The sequence below is a fragment of the Amphiura filiformis genome, chromosome 9, assembly GCF_039555335.1.
Source record: "Amphiura filiformis chromosome 9, Afil_fr2py, whole genome shotgun sequence".
NCBI lineage: Eukaryota > Metazoa > Echinodermata > Ophiuroidea > Amphilepidida > Amphiuridae > Amphiura > Amphiura filiformis.
This window is the reverse complement of record NC_092636.1, coordinates 37,356,250-37,375,820: the sequence shown is the minus strand read 5'-3', so window position 1 is coordinate 37,375,820 and position 19,571 is coordinate 37,356,250. Positions and strand designations below refer to the sequence as shown.

Below are 19,571 nucleotides of genomic sequence, written 5' to 3'. Positions count from 1 at the left end.
GCATCCCCCCCCCCCCGACGTTCCCTCCTTGCTCTCCCTTAGCTATGCCACTTAAAAATCGCCAAAATCTGTTTCGTTTTGCACACATTTTTAATCACAATTTTAAGTTCCAGCCAAAAAACGACCACTTTTACATGCATACAAGAAATTAAACTAGTGGCAAATGGTGGTCATAGACCACAAACCTAGCTGGGGCATGTTGGTGTTGTGGAGGTATCTGACCCCAACAAAATGTTCCAAAAATGCTCCCCCGTACTCCTAACAGATGTCCAAAAAATTCAATTCTAAGATTTGACACCAGATGACCTTTGACCTGACCTATGCATGATGTTCCATAATGTTCCCCTGGTCTTGAGGTTTGTTGTCACCACGTTTGAGCCCCGTACCTCTTACAGATATCCAGAAAATGAAATTCTACGATTTGACCCCAGATGACCTTTGACATGACCCTTGCACAGTGTTCCAAAATGTTCCCCAGGTCAGTAAGTTTGTTGTTGTGGAGTTTGAGCCCCGTACCCCTAACAGATGTCCAGAAAATGCATTTAGAAAATTTGACCTCTACATGACCTTTGACCTGACCCCTGCAAAATGTTCCCCTGGTCATGAGATTTGTTGTCACTGAGTTTGAGCCCCATACCCCTTGCAGATATCCAGAAAATGAAGTTATAAAGATTTGACCCCAGATAACCTTTGACCTAACCCCTGCAAAGTGTTCCAACATGTTCCCTTGATCATTAAGTTTGAGCCCCGTACCCCTTACAGATATCCAGGAAATGCGTTTCTAAAATTTGACCTCTGCATGACCTTTGACCTGACCTCGCAAAATGTTCCACTGGTCATGAGATTTATTGTATCGAGTTTGAGCCCCATACTCCTTACAGATGTCCAGATAATGCAATTGTAAGATTTTACCCCCCTTAATGACCTTTGACCCCAATTTTGTGTGCAAGGTATGGGCACTGGGTAAAGCCGATGCACATGTGTAAGTGACGTCATTGTGCTATGTAATATGTGGCAGAAGAAGCATTTTGAAGATATTTGGTTATATACCGAAAATGACCCTTTAATGACCTTTGATCCCAATTCTGTTTGCACCATATGGGCACTGGATATAGGCGATACATATGTGCAAGTTACGTAATTGTAGGGTGTAACATGTAGGAGGAGAAGCATTTTGAAGTTTGTTGCCAGAAGAAGAAGAAGAAGAAGAAAGAAAGAAGAATCGGAGAGCATTACAGTACCTAGCTGGGGGGTGTAAACCCCCCAGCTAGGTAAAAAACAAACCCAAAGGACAATCTATGTTGGTCGGGGTCATGGAAGGGCAGTATTATCGGGTAAGGTGGTAGGGTAAAAGAGAAATTGAGCATAAAGGATGATGGGACGATTGGCGGCGCGGACAACAGGAAAAAAATCTGGAGGGGTAGCACCTCCGCTTCGTTAAAGCCATATTGTAACATTTCTTCAAAAATTATATATTTTTTTCACTGCAGGGTAATGTGTGTGTGTTTCGACTAATATTTCCATCATATTAATTAAGAAATGGTTTCATGTTTTATTCAAAACAACAGCACATAAAGCCTCTTGTTATTTTTGTTGGAAGTTACCATATTTCCTATATTGGTCAACCCCTTCTATTAAACACCATTTGTTCAAAGAAGATGTTGCCGAAATGTCTATTTGTGTAAGTAAGCTGAACACGGTCCACGTGTGATCGGTAATGGGCGAAAGTGACATCGCAAACCTGGAAGTGAACCGGTTCAACCGAACTCATTGATCCTAAGTTCATATTTTTTCCAGCATTTTTTTGTTGTAAAATTGACCTTTTAATAAACACCCCTTTTGGTAAATGCATTGCCCCCTGGGTCGTTTAATAGAGGAAATACGGTATATTAGTTTATTCAAGTACATTGCAATTGTGATGCGCTCAAGCAAAATGAGTGATGTCTATCAGAATCAAAATTTAGTTTTTGATCTCATTATAAATGAACCATTTTCAGAGCTTTATTTTGCTGAAAACCCCATCATAATTAGCTTATGGTTCCAGAGATATGGCCATTTTAGTGTTGCTCAGAACAATAAAATACAAAGTTGAATACTATTGTATTTCCAACTCATATTTCCGACATCCGATTCATTTTGCTTGACAGCATCACAATTAAATTGTGTAAAATGTTTTTTTGAAAAATCCTCAGCAAGTGTTACAATATGGCTTTAAATGAAGGTTTACCCAAATGCGAGTTTCATTTTCTAAACTTGTTGAGCTTTCAAAACAAAGGAAAGCAAACACACACACAAAATTTAAACTTAATTATTTTATTGCAAATGAATTTAACAAAAAAGCAAGTAATTTTCATGTAGTGTTCATACAACTATGATAATGGATTGACCTTGAGATAGGCGAAAAAACAGATCCAAATGAGAAAAAAATTCCTATCTGACCCCCGAAAGCGATCGAGCGATATAGCTCCAAGGTCACATAAAATGGTAAAAATTTCAATATAAAAATAAAAATTAATTAAAAACCATGTACATTTATAGAGGGTATGCAATACGACGTCACTCATAACAGAGTCATCCTCATTATTTAAAAAAAAATCATATCCTCCATTAAGGTACCACAGAAAAATTCGCATAATACAATAAAACGTGTGATAGGTATGAATGGTTGTGGAATCGATCTAGAGACCTGTCCCTCTGTCATCTTGAGTTATCTTGGAACTGTCCTCCAGCATGTCTGCCTTTCACACTTGCCAATTATATAATACAATACAATGCAAAGAGCATTTGCGCCATTTCCAAAAGGCTCAGAACGCTTACAAAATAAAAACCTTAATATTAGCGCTTAAAACTACATTTGAAGGTGCATCTTAAAATATAAATATACAATATCAATTTAAACAGGTTAAGGAAACATAAGTTTTAGAGCGGCTTGGCCAGGATTATTTTCTGTTAGTGGCTAAATGGTCCTAAAATTTTTTTTGAAAATTTTCGAAAAATTCATTCAAAATCAATCCACATCGGCGAAAAACGGCTGCTTTTATTTTCATATACTTAAAATATATCCTCAAAAGTTCCCAAAATGCAAAATCAGGGTAGGCTGAGCCTTAGAACATATTTTTGTCGCCTTACATCAAATCAATTTTTGAGCATACATTTTATTAGAATGCATTTACTACTAGACAATGAAATTATTAAAAACAACCAAATAAATTTTGAATGCCAAATATACAAGCCTGCATAATTATTAGGCTGTATTAGTTTTGGAATGAAGAAATAATCTCAAAGAGACACTTTACAAATTGAACAAAAATTAAAAATGTGCAGTAATTTTGAACCAAAGTTATATGTGATGCAGTACATGAAAAGTGAGAACTTCGCAGGTGAGGTCAATTTTGAGTTCAGTATTTCTGCTTTGAAAGCATTTTGCAAGCTTTAAAATGACACTTCATTTGCTAAAATTGATCAAGGCATTCATATTTTATAAGTGAAAAAGCATCCCAAATTCTTACTATTTTCCTTATTGTTTATGTCTTTTGCCACAAAGTCCTCCCTTTTGATGTATCACATTTAACATGAAGATCAAATACAATCAATTTTCAAATTACAGTGGCAGCAAAAGTACTGGATGAACAGCATCCATGCCCTCAGCAGCAGCCGCTATTTATATATCTCAGCAGCATTGTTCACAGAATTGCATGTGAAGTTATGTAATTATGCAAGTTACTCTTAATTGCTGAAGGTGACCGGATACGGCTATTTTTTTTACAAATGCTTCCCTGTTCTTGTTCTGTATGTTGATTATGGTACTTCCATTGTTCCAAGGGGATATTGTTCTTGGATGTTTTTGAAGCAGTCTTTTGTTTGCTTGGAACATTTGGTATGTTTTGCTGTGACAGGTGGTTGCATGGTTGACTAGAGATGGACCAGACACAATCAGATACCAAAACACTGATAGAGAAAGAAAACAAGTGATTATAACTAAAAGGACATAACATTATACTCGGTAAACAATGTTTGTTGTATCTGATCCAGAAACTGAACTAACTGGTCGTCGTTTGAGCAGGAAAATCCTCACGTGTGTCATTGGCCCATGAAAAGGCTTATTAAGTAAAACCTCCTATGTAACTGGTTGGCAGTTTTGTTTTAAAGATGTTCAGGGGCCACAAACACATGAGGTTTTTCTACCCAACGACGTTGTGTACGTTACAGCAAACACTGTTACCTTTGTCAACACTTGATGAACACTTGTTCAATCATAATATTATATTAAGACATATTTTGTGTGCAAAATTCCAATCATGTAGTCACTTTGGATGAGAGAACCCACTAGTTTTTTAGGTAGTGACCCAACAGTTCTTTGACATCCTTTAAACGAAAGATGTTTAGTTAGGGTGTCAAAATTCTGATTACTTTGCCTGTGATAAAGATCCGGCTAGGATCGAAAGCTCAGGCCATTAACGAAATTTGTACAAAAAATATCAGTCAAAGTTGATCTTCCTGTTTTGAATTGTCAACATTTCACACTCGGTTTAAAGGGAGGGGGTTGGCCTCCAAACAAAAGGAATTTTGTTTATAGGACATCATTGAACTTTCGGCTTGTTCCCTATGTGGATCCAAATTATTTCTGCTATGACAATTTTTTGATTAATACTGTCTGTGGAAATCTTGTAAAATGATACTTACCTCTGCAAGTATCAACATGCAGGCAAATCCAACTTCCTCAGATATACTTCCTCAGATCATGAAAATACTATAACAAAGAAAATACAGACAATTAATTTACTTGTCACAAAGTTGCTGTTTCTTATCAGACGTTAGTGTGATTTAAGGGGACATTAGCAGATTTATCAGTATTTGAAACAATTTTGTCAAATTCACAGCAATTTCCTCAGATTTTTCAAAAGTATGTAGTGATGTAGAGGATGTAGTGATCGGTAAAAATTTAGCAAGATTTGCAGTTATTGAATTTAACTCAATTTAACTCAATAGCACCATTTTATCAATCACAATTTGATGCAATTCAAAATATTTACCGCAATTATTTCCAGTGATTTATCAAAATTGAGCAATATTTGTTCAGCCACCATTCATAGCTTAATAGTTAAACAAATAAATAGTTAAAGCTATTTTTCACTAAACTGCAACTAACAGTAATTTATTTGATTAAGAGTGATTTACCATTTCCTCTTGTGACATACAGCTATAATTTTGGGAGTTTTAAGGTCCACATATTGGTTAAGTACTTAAAATGTGCCCCAAAAGGTTCTAATTTGTAAGTCTGAAACATCACATAGGATTTGATTTTTTAATGAAAATATTCCCAGTTGTATGAGCAGATATGTTTTTTTAAAGGTCCAAATTGAAGTTGAGCAATAATTAATCCTAGCTACAGGCAGAATTGTCCCAAAGCATAGAATCTGATGCAATACCGTAAAACCCCGTCTACAAGCATATATAGTGTTTTTTATGAAAGCTAAATTAATTCGAAGCAAGCGTAAATATACCAATGCAATAGATTGGTCTTAAAATAATACTTGTTTGTATATGCTTGGATCCGTAATTTATTTGCTCAAACTCCATAATGGAGCCTGGATTAATGTAGCTTTCATTAGGAGCACTCTATATGCTTGTAGACGGGGTTTTACGGTATTGCATCACTGTAAAATAAACATCCCATTTTCTGTTAACTGTACTTACATGGTTCAGGGACCTAAATTTCATTCATTGAAATAGGAAGACATCTAAAAATCGTTTACATCTAAACCATCTCATCCAATCCAGGTATTGATATCTGCAAAATGCAACAATCAAATTTAAAAATATTAATACACTGATTTTCTAAATCATGTCAGCATCTCACCAAGCACACAAAATACAAGGAATGTGACAACACACAGAACATTTTACCTTGATCACATAATAACCCTCTGCAAGAACAAAGACATACACAACATGCATACGTACAAACAATGCACATCACAATAGGTAATGGAATCATAGGAAAATATTCTAAGTTTAATGGGTAAAATTATCCAAGAGAGTGATAATAAGGAATCCTTGTTTTAAGACGTCGTAAATTCTCAGCATGAAATTTGAGGTTTCAGTGCTGTGAAACACACTGAACTTCATATCATAGGTGATGCTTACCTGGTAATCATTCTGTAACTTCCGAAGATGCCTATCATGGTAAACATGGTAACATCCTGAAGAGCTCATCATGAAGTATGTGGCCAATCCAACTACTTTTCTTGAATGGTCCTGGTTAGTGGTCTTTGGTGTACAGCTCATCACTGTTTGTTACTCATTTAATGACATTGATGATACATAGGCAGTTTCACTGATTTAGCAAATCCATGACCTGGCGGAATAAAATCACTTACGAACAAAAAAAAGTGTCAGTAAAAATGTAATGAAAACGGGAACAGAATGCTCCAATCACCAAGCATTGGGCCCACTTTCTGAAGACAAACAAAAGACAATCCAGGCAAGCACAACATATAGACAACACCCATACTGCTCACCGTGTTTGCACTAAATGCTTCTCATGAGTAGGTTCTATGTACTGATGCAAAAATGCAGGTTGGTATCTCTAACCTAACCCCAACCCTGGCCCTAATCCTAGTTCTAACCCTCCCCTACCTCTAACCCTAGCCCTAACCCCACATCTAACCCTATCCCGTGGCCCTAACCCTATCTCTAACCCTAGCCTAACCAGATACCAGGCACTGAACTCCCGATCAATATATAGATTTACTCACTTAAGTATTTCTTACAAGCATGGTGAATAGCAAAGATGTTATCTATACATTATGCAGGCTGAAAAGGCTCAGGAAGTCGACATGGAGTGGGCTTCATACTCAGCAATTCAAGTAAAATGCTCCTGCTATCCTCCTCCTTCACTTCATCCTCCTCCACTTCCTCATCCTCCTCCACTCCTCCTCCTCCTCCACCACTCCTCATCATCCTTCTCCTCAGGGACAACACAAACACATACAAAAAACATACAGAAGGCAAAATACTGACCATTTATTGCCTCCTCTTCTGTCGTAACTCCAATTCCCGTCTCCACAAACCCATCTGAAACACAAAAACAAAACAAAAAAAATATAATAGAAATGTTAGTACATAAAATAATACAGCTATGCGCACCCTCTCCCCCCTGCCACTTCCCTATACCTTGCACTTGAACACAACATGAACAAAACAAGATAGACGCAAACACAAACATACATAAAAACAAGACATAAAACATGAAACAAAAAACATTGACATAAAACAGACATATAGACAGACAAAGACTGGCACGATCTCGGGAGCCACTCCGAGACGTGGAAGTCTTGAGGAAGGAAGCCAACTCGATCTCGGGAAGCCACTCTGAGCCGAGAAAGCTGGGAGGAAGCCGGCTCGATCTCGATCTCGGGAGCCACCCCGGACGAGCCAGACAGCTAGATCTTGGGAGCTACCCTGGGATAGGTAGATACCCAAGATGGGGAAGGGGGCACCGATCGCCGACAGTACTGTCTTGGTGATATACAGTAGCAATTGTACAGTACAATTGGTCGGACAGGAATACATACATAAAAACATGACATAAAACATGAAACAAAAAACATAAAACATACATAGACAGACAAAGACCACAAAGTGCACAAACAAGACAAGACAGACAAACATACAGATAGACAGTACATACAAACACAAAAGAAAAAGAAGACAGACAGACAAAGACAAAGACAATAGACAGACAAAATGGGCACCGGTCGCCGACAGTACTGTCTTGGTGATATACAATAGCATTTGTACTGTACAATTGGTTGCAATTGTAGAGTACAATCGGTCGGACAGGAATTTATTTCTGCAAGAGCGGTCAGAGACATACAAGACGCATATAATCAGGAAGGAAGGAGTTAGGAAGGAGGAAAGACATGACAATGAAACAGAACAAACATGAGCACATAATTAAAAGCTTATTAAAGAATTTCAATTTCTAGATTTTGACTGCAAAACAGCAAATCAATTACTTACCAAACGCTAGTAAAATTTGCTTAAATTTAAAAGCCACTTTCTGTGCCATTTATGTTTTTACATACTAGTACTTGGAACCCTTCACCATTGTCCCCAAATGGTCACCACCTGTCATATAGTACCATTCACCATTGTCATCCATTCCATAACTGATATATTCATCTGCATGCATTGATCGTCTGAAATGTTAAGTGTCAAATTATCCTTATTGAAATGATTCATTTTGAATAACAAATACTATAAGATTTAAACACATCAAAAGAAATAAGTCCCCCTCTGAACATGTCGTCATAACATCGTAAGGTTTCATTTTGTACCAATAAAACTAACTTTGAAATAATTATGTCTGTTTACTAAGTGCTCTGTGAAAATGAGAGATGTCCATGACTTCAGGGCTGAATGAGCCTAAATTGAAGGCAAAACTGCCCTTTTCAAAAATCACAAAGTAATAATAATAATGGGGGATGTAGTGAAGTCGCTTGTTGGGTGATTAGGCCAAAAAAATTGTTTGCTTGCCCTCCACCGACCGACCGACAAATATTTCTTAAGAAAATCATTATTGTAAACTCATTATAACATTTATAACTATCCATTCATGCATCAATGTTTCCAATAAACTTGGCGTCTTATGCCTGTAAGTATGCAGTCATTCTAATTGAATCAATTTCTATGGTGTATCTTAAGGTTTGAAGTGAAATATGCATCTTTCCACATGACCAATGTTCATTGCCTACAGGCCTATACAGTGGTGAGTCATTAAAAAAATAAAAAATTCCGACCAACCGACCCCAAAAATATGGAGGGTAAGCAATCAATTTTTTTTTGGCCTTATAGGGGCCACGTTGTGCGGTTATTCTCGACCAAAATGAGAGCTGCACAGTATTGGAAGGAAGGAATGGCATGGGCGGTTTTGGAACAAATACGGCACCTGCTGATAATAGCTACCCATGCCATTGATATAAAAGATGTGGAAATGTTTTGTTATTTTATGAACTTAACGTGCTCAGGGTTGAAACATTACAAAATTACATAGAAAATGAAGTTTGTATATTCCATAAATACACTTAAAGGAGTATTTCGTGATCCTAGCATCCTCTATTTATGTCATTTTTCATTAGATATCCACGAAAAAAACCTATTCTCAAAATTTCAGTTGATTCCGATTTTGCGTTCGCGAGTTATGCATGATTATGTGTATTACACTGCTCCATAGACAATGCGTTGTAATTTCGTTCTGGTGCACCAGAACGAAATTCAAATTTCACGATATCTTTGCTAAACGAATTAATCTGCAAGAAATATTTTGTACATAAACATTATGTAGCCAGATGTTTCCAGTGATATAAAAGGGGGGATGAGGCTGTGGATCACCAAATGCCCTTTTAACTACATTAAACCTGTTTGATTTTGATGAATTTCGTACTAACGAGTCAAACATACACAGATCACCCTGTATAATATATTGATCACCCTGTATACTTAATATTTGAGTATTTGTGGGTAGATACCCATGGCCTATGTACCGTAAAAATGGGGTAACTTCGGTCAGCGGGGTAACTTTGGTAGCCTTTGGTCGGTCAAATATATTTTTTTAAATGGTCATATTTTCGTACAGCAATATTGTTTTTAGTCATATTTGGTGTCAATTTTATTAGAAATATATTTGGAAGAAATAATAGTCGGTCATGTCCAATTTCCTCGAAATTTACAAAAAAAATCAGGATTTTTGACCACAAATTAGCATTTTTTTTACATTTATTTCAGAAAAAATAAAAATCAGTATTTGTGAGCAAGGATGTGTGCTTGATTAATTTTGCAAGGGGTCAAATGTCACAAAAAAACATCAACTTGCCCATATACAGCGAAAATCAATTTTTTTTCTTCATTGAATGTAATACTCTGACCAAAGTTATGGGGTAACTTTGGTCAGGCTATTTTTAACCCCCAGGGCACCCTTGCAAAATTATTCAATAATCTTTTTCAACTTCAAGGTGTAGAAGGGAACCCTAATGTCACAAAAAAAGAGATAATTAGAAATATAATTGGTTTTGTTTGGAAGCAGTGGTTAAAAAACTCTGAAAAGTGCCCAAAGTTACCCCATTTTACGGTATTTCTCTTTCTAATTGACATTTTAAAGCCATTTCTGTAAAAATAGATTAGTATTTATTTTCCATAAAATGTTAGCTTTTTCTGTCAGATATAATGTCCCCTTTTAATTTTGATTTTAATTTGGACCCAAACAAGTGAGGTAAAGCCACAGAGGTCGGTAAAACATCTTTGGGTAAAGCATAGAAAATTGGAATTTACTACTACCGCCCATGCATGTTACTCCCGCGGTTGGAATTAGAGAATAAACGATAGTAATTTTTATTTTGCCTATCCTCTACCGTGTGAAAGACGACAGGCAGGTCCAATATTTTGAGTAGTGGATGCCGGTAAAATAAAAATATTGGACCTGCCTGTCGTCTATCATAGGTAGAGGATAGGCAAAATAAAAATTCCTATCGTTTATTCTCATTCTTAGTCAGTTAAATATTATTTTAATAACTGTAAACAATTTTTTTAAAGTAAAAACTAAAGCTGAATTTATACTCAATCGCTTTTGCAGAAAAGCGATTTTCACGCATGCTCAATGTTTACTTACATTTCCAGAGCGTCAAGCCGATCGATCGATTCAAATCGCGGAGGCAAAAACGGATGTCGCTTTTGCAAGTTGAAGAAATCTCAACTTCCCAGCGATATCGCTTGACACGTGAATGCGTCAACCAATCATATACAACCAGCTGGATCTATTATTTTGCTAATTAATTTACCTTTCTCGATTTTTAACTTTTGATGATGAATTAATTCAAAGCAATAATTATTGACAGCAACTGATGTTTTAAAAATGTATTTTGTGGCATTTAGAATATTTTAATTGTCGTATGCAATCGCTATCGCCGTGATAAGTATAAATGCAAAAGCGACGGGCGATGCATCGCAAAATTCGGCGATTGCATATCGCTTTTTCAAAAGCGATTAATCGCATCGCTCGGCGATTGAGTATAAATTCAGCTTAAGTTACCGTCATAAAAACTCTCCTCATTATAAAATGAACGAAACTTGTTTACAACTTCACGTATTCTGTTGGGCGTACTGCTAGCATCCAGCGCGATACATACGCGCATCTCTACACGTGTGTTACGCAATATCCAGACGCATGATGACGTGGGGTCGTCTACGGCCTGATAGACCCCAGACAAACAAGTGATAGAGGAGTTACAGAAGAGTAGACTTGAAAGTGAACTATACAGCAAGAAGGCTAATTTGCTCTTCTTTAATGTTCCCGAAGTAACCGATGATGAGGACACCGAAGAAGTCCTGAGGGATGTTCTATCAAAGACCAAGATCCCCAATTACCAAGGGATCATGTTTGTTAATGTCCATCGTTTACCAACCAAAGCGACTACCAATCAGATCAAACCGATTATTGCAAAGTTTGTCAGAATGAGAGATCGGGACTTGGTTCTGGACACCATAACGAAATCTGATGTCCACATGAAAGGTAAAAAGATCATCGCGGTCCCCCACCTTCCTGTTTCAATGCAGATGGAGAGAAAACGGCTGATGCCTATTCGCAAACAACTCAAAGCAGAGGGGAAAAACGCCAAGATTCGTGTGAGCGGTACCAAGGTACTCATTTATGTAAATAATGCTGTTTGGAATGAGAAGTGACTCATTTAATTATCATTTGACTTTTGATGAACTATTTTGTTTTTGACACTTGGAACTAAACTGTTGTTGTGATTGGCAAGATTTCATCTTGTCATCATATTTATTCTTCGCTGTACTTTGTTAAATAATCTTTGCATGTCATTTTATGCCGGACCTCGCCACGCCGTTAACTTATTTGATCAATCAACCCGTGTTGATAATTTCCATTGATTTCGCTATTTGGACACCTGGAACTCCATAATGACTCTTTACTGATTTTTGTGTCTGGACTATAACTTAAGCTTCTATATATTTTGCTGGTACCGTAAAGTTACTTTCTTAAAATGTTTCTAATAATTATTCATGTTTTAAATTACGGTCTAAAATTATAGTGTTTATTCGTCGATCTATTATTAGCTCGATGGTTTATTATTATTCACATGTTATGCTCTGTAATCTATCTTTGTTGCCATAGTGTATACGCCACAGCTCAGTTAATGGTTCACGCCTTGTCTGCTCACCTGTTGGCGACCCATTGGCTTTGTGTTGCGTTCATTTTGTTCATGGTTCGTGAGCACTGTTGTTTGTGAGTAGACCAGTTAACTTGGTTTCGATCGATTTTGACGTCTCACTACGACGGCAAAGAGTTATACAATCTTTTCTTTTTTTTTTTTTTTTCATTCATGGTTTTATTTATTGAAGATGATACCCACATTTCACAGCTGCCATAGTTCGAATTGTACCCCTTTTGCTTGGTCTCAATGCCCTTTTCGCTGTTTAGCTATCGCATCCATTCACTGGTTTTTAATCAGTGCATCTGTTTGTGGGACCATCGAGTTATTAATTGTAGCTCGATGGTTGGGACCATCTTTCTTTTTACCATGTTGTTTATTACACTGCTTATCCATGGATCAATTAAAAAATTTTGCACTCCTCCCTCTATATATATCCCCAATTTAATTATTTTATTAATTTAATTTAATTTGTGTATACTTTATATTGATTTTTGATACTATTGTTTCACTACTATTATTATTTTAATATTAATTTTTTTCCAACTCAAGACATGATTTATTGTGTGCTACAGTTGTATTCGTTCATGATTGAGCTTTGTTGAGTCAGCGGGTGAATCCTTTTCTCCTATTCACATTTGCTCCTGCTCCTGCTCGCTCTTCGCTCAGTTTGTGAAAACGATATGTTCATGTCCTAATCTATTTCTTATTTTAGATTTCTAATCTCATTAATTTCTTTTTCCCATTTGATCTGATGCGTTGGATTGAACTTCAATTGAATTGTTTAATTTATTTAACTCATCCATTTATCATTTAGTTATTGGTTAATTAGTTGATTATTGATTAATTAATTGATTGATTAATTGATTAATTAATTGATTAATTTATTTATTCATTTATCTAAATAATCTGATTTGTTATTTATTAATTTTCTGTTTATATTATCTATTTCTCCTTTTATATGATTTATGTTTTCCCTGGTGGTTTTTGCCGGGGCTCTCTATGGCTTTCATGATTTGTGGCCTTACTGTTTTAATTTTTCATACCCCTTTTGTTTAGTGTAATTTTTGTGTATTTTCGTGTTGACGTTGGTTTGTATGGCAAATTGTAATAAATGTTTCAAGAATATTGTTCATGAAAATGTTAAGATAACTTGTAAATACTGTAATTGTTTCTATCATAAAAGATGTGTTTATGGTAATACTCGTGATAATAACTGGATGTGTTTTAGTTGTACCGGTAATTTATTTCCATTCAATCACATTCTTGATGATAATGAATTTAAATTTAATCTTTTTTATTTTAATAACTCCATTGAATATAATAAGCTGCTAAGTTTGAAACTGAATCCTTTCTTATATGATGATATTGTTGATAATGCTATGCCAAAGAATCTGTTTAAACCCAACTGTGTTAACTCTTGTAACTATTACTTTGATAATTCACTAGATATTGATGCTTCGTTTAGTGACAGTTTTTCAATTTTACATTTAAATTCTCGTAGTTTTAACAAAAACCGTGACTTCATAGAAATTTTCTTATCCAATTTGAAACACAATTTTTCTGTAATTGCAATGTCAGAAACCTGGTTTAAGGAAGATCAATCTAATTTAATCGATATTCCCAATTATAATTTAATTAGTGTACCACGGAAAAATAGGAAAAGTGGTGGTGCTTCTTTGTATATTCACAATTCGCTTTCTTTTAAATTAAGAAAGGATCTTGATTTAGTTCAACATGACTCTGCTGTTAATGTCATTGATCATTCCGAGTCTATCTTCATTGAAATTTTGAATTCAAAGTGTAAGAATATCATTATTGGTAATGTTTATCGTGCTCATAGAACTGATGTTGATTTATTTAACTCTGATTTAAGCCGTTGTCTTGATGTTATTGCAAATGAAAACAAACATTGTTATATTTCGGGTGATTTTAACTTAGACCTTTTACAGCACGAGACTGATTCAAAAATTCAGAATTTCCTCACAAGTTTCTTTGATCATAATATGTTTCCGCTTATAGATCGCCCCACCAGGATTACGTCACATTCTGCCACACTTCTTGATAATATCTTCACTAATGTCTTTGATAAGAAAATTAAGTCTGGTATATGTGTGTCTGACATCACGGATCATTATCCTATTTTTCAATTTACTGATTCTATTTCATTGAAATATAATTTTGTTGGATCCACTCATGGTCGTTCATTTACTCAACGTAATATGCATTCTTTTACAAATCACCTGGAATTAACAAATTGGAATCGTGTTCTTAATGAGGAATCTGTTAGCCAAGCGTATAAGTTATTTATTGATAAACTGTCTGTATTATATAATCGTTGTTTTCCCATTAGGGATAAACAAGTGAAGCAAAGTTACAATCGTATTCCTCATAAACCATGGATCACAACTGCTATTTTAACATCCATCAGACGTAAGGACAAGCTGTATCGTAAATTCAAATCTTCTCCAACATATGCTAATAAGCGTTTACTAGTAAATTATAGAAATACTCTTACCAGTCTAATTCGTAATTCTAAGAAAATGTATTATTGTAATCTACTCAGTGAACACAAGCATGACCTCAAACAAACCTGGACAATTTTAAATGATCTTTTAGGAAGGAAGCGTAAGCAACCGTTTCCAGATTGTTTTAATATAAATAACACTCCAACAACTGATCCTAAAATGATTGCCAATGGTTTTAATGATTTCTTCACCAACATTGGTCCTAAGTTAGCCAAAATATTCCTTCTACTCACGTTCCTTTTGATAAATTTTTGAATAAAATTCCTTCTCCACAGAATTCACTATTTCTCACACCGACGGACACAAATGAAGTTATCAAAATCTGTGCTTCTCTTAGATCTGGTGCTAGTCCTGGCTATGATGAAATTAGACCTGATATTGTTAAATCTGTTAAACACCTGATTGCTTCTCCGTTGGTTCACATATTTAATTTGTCTATTTCTACTGGAATTTTTCCAGATGAGCTTAAGCACGCTAAAGTGGTTCCTATTTTTAAAGCTGGCGACTCCAATTTATGTAACAATTATCGCCCAATTTCAATCCTTCCTGTGTTTTCAAAGATATTTGAGCGTATTATTCATAAGAGACTTTATAATTTTCTAACATATCATGCATTACTTCATCAAAGTCAATTTGGTTTTAGAACAAATTATTCATCATACATGGCTGTCTTAGAGGCATACAATATGATCGTTTCTCATCTTGATAAAGGTCACCATACATTGGGTATATTCCTGGACCTCTCCAAGGCTTTCGATACGATCAATCATGATATTCTCATTGAGAAACTTCGCCATTATGGAGTACGTGGAAAGGCCTTGGAGTGGTTCATGAGTTACCTTACAAACAGAAAACAATATGTTGTGTTCAATAATTGTAAATCTCATTTAAGTACTGGTCATTGCGGTGTTCCCCAAGGTTCTGTACTGGGTCCCTTCTTTTATTATTTTCCTCAATGATATTGTATATTCTTCGAAAGATTTGTCTTTTTTTATTTATGCAGATGATACAAATGCTATTATGTCCAATCCGAACCTTGATGAACTTATCTGTTCTGTTAATAATGAATTAATTAATATTTCTGTCTGGTTTAAAGCTAACAAGTTGTCCCTTAATGTTCAAAAAACGAATTATATTATGTTTAAAAACCGTCATAGCAATCGCACATATCACAATACACATATATTTATTGATGACAATGAACTTATTAAAGTAACTCGTACTAAATTTTTGGGTGTTATTCTTGATGAATCTCTGACATGGTATGATCATAATTCTTATGTTACCAATATTGTTTCAAGGTATAGTGGAATCCTATTTCGGCTTAAGCATATTCTTTCGTGTAATACGTTATTTACCTTGTACAAAACATTAGTTGTACCTCATTTAAACTACTGTAATATAATTTGGGCAGATCCTAACAATTGTAATTTGAACTCCATTTTTGTTAAACAAAAGAGAATTATCAGGTTATGTACCAACTCTACGTGGCTGGCCCACACATCACCTTTATTTTCTCAGCTAAATACCTTGAATATTTTTGATATTCATAAACTTATCAAAGCTTTATTTATGTATAATTTCAGTATTAACAACATGCCTTGTAATTTTGCCAATTATTTTGTTAAAAATATGGCCATCCACAATTATTCCACTCGTTCATCGAGTTTGTTTCGTCCTGCAATATTAAAATATGATTTGGCTAGAAATACCATTAGAAGGCAAGGTCCATTGCTCTGGAATTCCATCCCCGATGATATCAAAATTGCCTTGTCTCCTAATTCTTTTAAACGCAGTTATAAAGATTACTTGATTTCTTTATACTCATAAATTTATTGTATTCACAAATGCCATGTATCATAAAATTGTATCATTGTACTGAAAGTTAAGACACTTACTTATACATTTCTCAATTGACTTTTTATATGTCATTGCCATTGCCAACGTCTTTGTCTGTCTGCACTAGTCCTGTCAGTCTGCCGTTTTTCACCCCCGTCCTTGTCTGTTGTCTGTAGGCGTCTTTTGTTTTTTTTGTCACTGAGGGCAATCACGTCTTTCGAGCTTTGCTCTTGTGATTGTCCTACCATCGTTTTCTCGACCTTTTGTTACTGTATATAATTATGATATGATGGTGAAATAAACTTGAACTTGAAAAAAAAAAAAAAAAAAAAGTGGTATGTCTATGTGATAGACGGCACCCGAAATCATGCGATTGTCCAATCAGAAATGTGTCTACGAACTAGACCACTCCCACTGACTAAGAATACGGTACAATCCCCTCTGGGTGTGTGTATGTATGTGTATCACGCACGCCGTGTACGTACTGTGCATACGTGTTCGACTAATATTTCCATCGTAATAATAAAACGCCGGTTCCATCGTTTTATTCAAAATCTCGGATTTTGACAAAACTACAGCACCTAAAGTCTTGATTTAGGTATGCCAGGTGAATTCAAATTTGCCATGAAACATCAAACTAAAGCCCTTGAGTAAAGAAAGCCAAAACTGAAAACCTTTTTGTCGTAGCAAAGTTATATCTTGTCAAAGATTGATTTTCATCAAAAAGATTCTGCTAGCAAAATTCCCCAAAACAGCATTTCGGGGTGTTTCTAGATCTTAGTCTCATGACGATAGCAGCTTTTTTTAATTGAATTGCTATCAAAATCCCTCTAAAATTCCATGTGCGAGTGTCTCATCACCAAAAAAATCATATATTTGTGTCAAGTGAAGTATAGACAACATATTTATGTAGGTTTCTTTGAGCTAGCAGGTCTTTTAAATTTCTATGTAAATATGTATTGCCGGTTTAGGCCATTTTGGCTGACGTGACTAGCAAATGTGTTAACTGAGGTTTCCCTCTCATACCTACTTATTTTTGCAGAGTATCTTTGTTGACTAAAGTACATTACAATCGTGTAAAAACCAGAATTTAAATTTTTTTTTTGGGTGTTCTGCCCACCAAATGTTATAATATGGCTTTAAGTGATGAAATATACAGTAGCAATGCTACTTGAAATATTTTTTTTGCATCAAAAAATTTAGGCGAATTTGACCACCCTGTATGTTCAACACAGAACACCAGCAGTCGCCCCCTTTATTATTTGTTTTGTGGGCCATTGTCATATCTTTCAAAATCCACATCTGTTTTGACTTGCACATTTTGGGAGAAAAAGATGACCCAGGCCTGGGACCCAGGTATATCAAAATTACAAAATATGTTACACCCTGTAGGAATTTTACCCACCCTGAATATTGGATCTCTTTTTGCCATATCTAACATCCTTGTCGTATAAGCTTTCCAAAAATGTATACTTGTATGTACTTTAAATGTTAGGAATAAAAGTTACGCTTACTCCAGTACATATTGGTGCAGTACATATTGGTGACGTTTAAATGTCATTTTTCATTGTGTATTTTTTGTACCCAGTTCTTGACATACTTGACATCTACTACTAGTAATTGCCCAAACAATTACCAATTTCCGAATATAGGCCTAGATTGAACAACTTGCAGCGAAGTTGTGAGTAATTCACTACTGTATCAACAATTATACAATAACAATTTTTATGTTATAGGCCCTATTATTTGATCATAAGCTTACCGTTTTATACAAGCAGTTTATCCGGGCTAATTGTATCATCACCTCTCTGTCTCTCCGACACGTCCTGTTGTATACGCAATCAGATGTACCATGTACTAGTAATTGCCCAAACAATTACCAATTTCCGAATATAGGCCTAGATTGAACAACTTGCAGCGAAGTTGTGAGTACTTCACTACTGTATCAACAATTATACAATAACAAGTTTTATGTTATAGGCCCTATTATTTGATCATAAGCTTACCGTTTTTATCCGGGCTAATTGTATCATCACCTGTCTGTCTCTCCAACACATCCTGTTGTATACGCAATCGGATGGCCTTTAAAAATTCGCGCGAATTTTTAAAGTCCATTCAGTTGATTGCTGACGTCATGAAGGATATTCCATTCAGTCACAAAGGGGGTTCAAGTTCACAGCTAGATCCGATGACGTACTGCGCATGCAACATTTGGCGTAACACATGCAACGCCACCACTAAATTTACACAAATTATTGATGTGTCTGATTATTTTTCATGGACTAGTAGCCTACCTCTTTAAATGATTACAACCGGTTGAGATGAGAAAAATATTATTACGCCAAGACTGTTCCCTCACGTCATAAAAGTGGCTTATGTATCAATCCGCAAAAAAATCAAACAACATAGGACCTAAAAGCTACCGGTCCATGATAATAGTTTTTTTCTTCTATGTTTAAGTATATAAGTTTAGCCTTGTCCAATGTCCAAAGCCTTTAAGGCCTACAAAATTGTTTGATTGGCGTAACCCGACCGACCCTAAAAATAGGCCCAACCCTAGACTTTTTTCTTATTTTTTTTGCAAAAAATTGTTTTGAAAATTAAAAAAAAAAAAATTAATAAAAAAAGAAACAAAAAAGTTCAAGGCCTTTAGCATACACAAAGTTACCGTGTGTGTAAAAAAAATGGCCGACCGACCTTAATTTTTTTTATGTTAGGCCTACGCCAATCAAACCCAAGTTCACTGCTGCGTTGAACTGGAAATGTTTGGGAAAAACTAAAAATAAAGCGCGCTTCAGACTCCGTATTGTACGTACAATATTGTATGTACAATATTTTCGTGACGTCAGAAAGTATTGCACGTACAATAAAAAGTATGTACCGGGAAAATATATATTTTGCCACAATCATTGGTTGCTTAATTGATACGGAGTTGCCAAATTTCCAAGAGTGGTAAATTTAGTGCAGTGTTCGT

General features: G+C 35.4%; 1 long non-coding RNA gene across 3 annotated transcripts; it reads right to left on the bottom strand.

Moving 5' to 3' along the window:
- Positions 1 to 2,297: 2,297 nt before the first annotated feature.
- LOC140160948 (uncharacterized) lies at positions 2,298 to 18,705 on the bottom strand. 3 transcript variants are annotated; one of them, XR_011860045.1, is made up of 7 exons: positions 18,360 to 18,445; positions 8,026 to 8,204; positions 7,024 to 7,077; positions 6,148 to 6,375; positions 5,698 to 5,791; positions 4,684 to 4,750; positions 2,298 to 3,948 (listed from the first exon to the last, which is right to left on the bottom strand). It is a non-coding gene; the product is annotated as an uncharacterized lncRNA (long non-coding RNA). The 3 variants fall into 3 exon arrangements; XR_011860044.1 differs by lacking the exon at positions 18,360 to 18,445 and adding an exon at positions 18,604 to 18,705 and having other exon boundaries at positions 6,148 to 7,077; XR_011860043.1 differs by having other exon boundaries at positions 6,148 to 7,077.
- Between the last annotated feature and the right edge of the window lie 866 nt (positions 18,706 to 19,571).